Source organism: Hipposideros armiger, unplaced genomic scaffold (assembly GCF_001890085.2).
Source record: "Hipposideros armiger isolate ML-2016 unplaced genomic scaffold, ASM189008v1 scaffold_4, whole genome shotgun sequence".
Classification (NCBI taxonomy): Eukaryota; Metazoa; Chordata; class Mammalia; order Chiroptera; family Hipposideridae; genus Hipposideros; species Hipposideros armiger.
The window spans coordinates 7945938-7951153 of record NW_017731354.1 but is presented as its reverse complement, the minus strand read 5'-3'; positions in this window follow the sequence as shown (position 1 = coordinate 7951153).

The following is a 5216-nucleotide window of genomic DNA, read 5'->3' as shown; positions in this document are numbered from 1 at the left end:
GGAAGAGTTGAAACACAAAGATTGACGGTTTTGAGTTCTAGAGTGTTTCACCTGCCCAAGCATTGCCTCATGACTATTTAATAAATCGTTTCTGCTAAGAGAACAAGACGGCGATCAGGAAGTGGCCATGGAGGGCGTAGAGTACTGACAAAGGCAAGAACCTTACAAAAAGGATCTTTCACCCTCAGCACAACCCTCGCACCCCTGCTTCTGCGTATGAAGAAACGCAGACCAACCCAGGGGTTAACTGGCTTACCACGGTTATGACACAGCTGGACATAAAAGAACCCACTCCACAATGCTAGAAGCAAACCAGCTTCAGTTGCCAGAACTTGTCAAATACTTTAAGATTATTATTAGGCTTTCCTTCATCCTTCTCCACTTCAGGATGCTTTGTAATGCAGAGTTTCAGATTTATAAGAAAAGATGGCTTTCACGGCTGTATTTTTCTATAATATATCTAAAAAAAAGTATTGCCTAAGACTCACCTCTGGAGTTTCTAAGGCTTGATCACAGCCAATTAAACTCCATGTTTACATTTCTTTACTATGGGGGGGGGGGAGGCATAAATGAGATAATAATCATACACCACCAATATCCCCACTTTGTTATATATTTTACATTTTAATTCCTGCTTCACGGATCACATTCACTAACGTCCCCATCCCTTGTAACACTCCATAAAAACCAACATAAACGTTTCACCCTGTCAGGTAACCCCGGGTACCACTGGGCTGGCCTCCAGTCCGTTAGACCAATGGCCGAAAGCTGATAGAATATGCAAGACAGGTCAAGAGCCGAGCTGGCAGAGCCGCTCAGATCTACACGGCGCTATGTGAAACTCAGACCACAGGAGACAACAGTTCCCTTTTCTCACTGTGGCAACGGATTCAACCTCTTGGCCCTGTGAAAGTCATCGGAATATATTTAACCAAGAGAAAAATGAAAAGAAGGGAGAAAGGGAGAGAGAGAAAGAAAAGAAGAGAAAAACTTCCTCTCTTCGGATTGAAGAGACATTTCGCACGCTGCTTTTTGATGCACATCTGATCACGCTGTTGACAGGCTTGGAGGTTAAGTAACATGGGCTGCTGCACAGAGGTTTCAGACCTTGATGGAAACCAATGGCAGGCTCCTTCTGACAGTCAAATAATGACAAGCACGTTGCAGGCCAATGCCCGTCATTCACCAACATCTCCAACCAGCTCCGACTGCTGTGCAGCGACTAAGCGAGGGTCAGAGGTTAAGCTCCAAGAAGCCCGCCATGAAGGGCAACTGTCACGCACCACTGCTTACCGTGAAGCAGCAAGGAGTGGCTGTCTCCTCCACAACATGCAAAACGGTCTCATTCTGTCCAGGCACAGACACGGCTGAAGGTCCTAAACGAGACCATTGCCAATTCATGAAGCTCCAGGCTGACAGCATGCCATTCAAGCTGTCTCCGATTTGACTTTTTTTCCTATTTCAAATCACAAATGCATGCAAAGCAGACTTAAGCATGACTCCTCAGCCATGATTTTAGGCGCGCTATGCCTTCAGACACATACGCAGCCTCAGACACATATGCATTCTCAGATCCTGAAGAAAGGCAAAAAGACGCAACATTAATGTATTCCTCTTTAGGGTGTTTCTAATCAGGTATACAGTTAAGAGTGGCACAGAAAAACCCAGCAGTCGGTTTTCTAGGGAAGTTCTTAAGTGTGTACCATACAAAGTAATCTTAAAATGGAATCATTCCATCTTGATATTGTCATATGACTATGACAGCAAAAGAATATAACCAAATATTTATATACAGAATTGCATTTAATAAAAGCAGTATAATTTTAAGTACACAGTAATTTATCAATATATTTTATACATTTTTTGGGTTTGTTACAAGAATACAGTTCACAAAAGATTCAGAGTTCAGCATACAACACAAACACAATTCCAAGTATGAGATCTTGTTCTTTTTTTTTTTTTTTTATGTAGTGGAATTACATGATCCCACTCAGATGTATTAACATATATTAACAAAGAGGTTTCTTCTTTATCTTTATTGAGTAAAGAGAAATGTCTCCTCTTATTTAGAAGCTACAGGATTGTCACTAAAAGTAACAGGCCGGGATCAAGAATTAAGTTGGACAGATCTTCTTATACCCTTTTCACCAACAATAGGCTTTCTAGCCACAAATAGAGCCATAAGTGGCCCTCATCAGAGGCCGCCTTTAGTGGTATGAACTTGAACATGAACCTTATATAAAGGTGTGGGTCTACTCAACTACAGCAGTCAAGTCACTCTTTAAGCCCTGACCACTATCACCCACCCTTCCTTAAGTAAGCCTGGAGAGAGCTGATAACCCATCAACTCCAAGGAACAAAGCTAAGACACCCCATTATTAAAGCTGGTACCGGCAGAGGTCAATTAAATGCCCGACGCTCTTGCAACAAGAACACAGCCAGTTTGTAATATAGAGCTGCAGACAACCAAACAAGTTATTTTAAGTAATGTATGAGCATGTATCCAGCTTCCACTGTCCGGAAAACCGGAAACGACTGTGTGTAAACTAGATGACTGTATGCGGTTCTGATCAAGAAAAATATCCTGTCACAAGTACCTATTCACACAGTACTGATTGGGACAGCTACTTAAATAACGTTATTGTTTGAAATTAAGTAACTAAGTGAGCATTCTGTGATCTACAAGACACTTGATAAGAATCTGACTATGAAATGACTTCTCTTTCCTGGGAATAATTTGAGGGGGAAAACTCCTGACTATCATATTCAGGCATGCATGGTACACAAAGTAGCAAAGACTGAATTCAGAGAAGGGGACTTCCTCCTCAAATCCTTTTCTTTTCGGCCTGGGTTGCAAATCTCAAAGTTTAATGTGAACTGACATAGGACAAATAAAACGTACTCCTTACACCACTAAAGGCACTCATACTCATTTAAGGGACAGTACAGAACAGAAATTTAAACAGCTTCAAAAACACATCAGCTCTTTAATCAGTCACAGATTCATAAATGTAAGCCAAGAATTTAGCAGAGGCAGATTCCTAGGCAGATCCGAAGACAAGCTTTACACAGGTAAGCCCAATGCTCAAATTATTAAAATATCAGCAAGGTCTACACTTTAGGAAAAAGGGGATGTGGTGCCTGAATCTGTCGTCGACCCCAGATTCAGAGGCCCAGGCTAAATTCCCGGCTCAGGCCTTCCTGCTCTATGACTTTGCATGAAGGGTCCCCACTTCCTCCTCTCATGCAGATGACATACAAGAGAAGAAGTTGGCTGGACATCAACCTGGGGTCATAAAACCCACCTTTTATTTCCCCTCTTCAAATATCTAACGGGAGAGAGTGGGGTGTGGTACTCGGCAGGAAGGAGGCAAGTAGACACACTTCAAGTTTGACAAAGCTGAGCATGTTCATTTTCCATGAACGTTCAGGAGGAAGGAGTCGCCCTCATCCCCTCTCTCTCGAACTCAGGACATGGTAGATTCTCAATAAATGTCTGAGGAATGAATCAATAAGTGAATTTCTCAGCACTCCTTGTCAAACTCTGAACTGGGTTGATGGACAAAGGAATACACCAAAATGACATTTTCTTAGAGAGAAATCCATTTGATTCATACCCTCAAAAAATCAGGATGACAAAGGCTGTGCTCTGCTTTCCCCATTCACCCACTATCACCCCCTCCCACCTTTCCGCACATCCCAAATTTCAATATCTAAAAGGTTCTTTCATATATAGATACAGGTTGAAAGATTCAGCAAGATTATAAAATGTGTTGTGGGATTCAGCAATATTCATGAGCAAACTAGTGGCTCCTGCTAGTTCAGTGCTGCACAGATCAGCAGAGGTGAACAGAACCCCACAAAGGGCGGGGGGGGGGGGGTAGAGTGTGTCCTCGGCAACTGTACCCTGGCACCTGCTCCAGGGGCTGGCAGCAGCCAAGAGTCTGTTTAGGCCTCGACCCAGGTGGTCCTCCCTCCTCGGACAAGGTGCCTTTTTGTTAGGTCTCCAGTGGTATAAAGACACAGCCTCTGATTTTGTTTCTCTTTCTTTTGGAAACGAAAGCAAACGCCTACATGCTTATAGCTCAAATAATTTCAGAAACATTACTCCCTGCGCATGGTGGTGGGGGCCGGGAATAAAGCTAATTGGAGGGACTGCTCTTCTCTCTGTCTGATTCTGTAAAGCGAGATGCTTCACGGGAGCGCCTAGGTGCTTTGAGATCACAGCCCGGAAGCGTGAGCTAAGCCGAGCCGGTGCCCTGCTGTCCTCCTTCCAGCCGAACAAAAGCCAGACACACTCCCGTTACCACACTCATTGTACACTGAACTCTTCGGTGCCAGGGGTACCAGTTGCCTCCGGGTCATGAAATACTACTAAAAACTTTATAATCACTCATTGATTTAGTTTTCAGCATACTATATCATTTGAATCCAATGGGAGCATAAAGAGCTATTTGTGAGGTCAACCACGGTACAGACAGATGCTGACATGCTATTGATGGCAAGGTGGAAAGAAATTGCTAAATACAGCAGATCAATACCTCGTTTCACTGTTACAGCCTTCTGCAGACATAAAATATATATCTTTACAGCTACAAAAATAATAATAATGAAAGTGGGAGATAAATGCTCCCCTCAAGGTAAACTATTTGATTAGCTAAGGGCAAAGGTGACAGCAGCAGTTACACTAAAGTAACTTTATAGTCTTAAATAAAAATAGGAGGAAGAGCAGTAGATGAAATGGAAAAAGGAATCGGGCCACGGAGGTGCTTCAGACAGAACTCTTTTCAAACACAGCGATAGGTAAAGGGCCAGCAAAATCTAAGCTTTGCCTACGGTCCACAGATAAGAGTTTCCTGAGATCTAGTCTATCACATGGTTTTACACAAAATATTGCTAAACAAATATGGTCTATTGTTGATGGAGAACAAACTGAGGGTTGAAGATAAATAAATGCTCCGTAAAGTAAAAAACAAAAAACAAACAAAAAAACTTTCAGTCTACACCGGGGTGCCAAAAAAATGTATATATTTTAAGAGATGTTATCTATGTATCACTTTTCGAGGTTGAATTCAATTACGTAGCAACATGTAGTATGACATTTGCTCAAAAGATGGCGTTAATCAAATGAATGCTAGCATCATTCATTGTATTACAATTTAAGTTTTTCCTTTCTTAAAAATGTGCATACATTTTTTGGCACCCTCTGTATATGC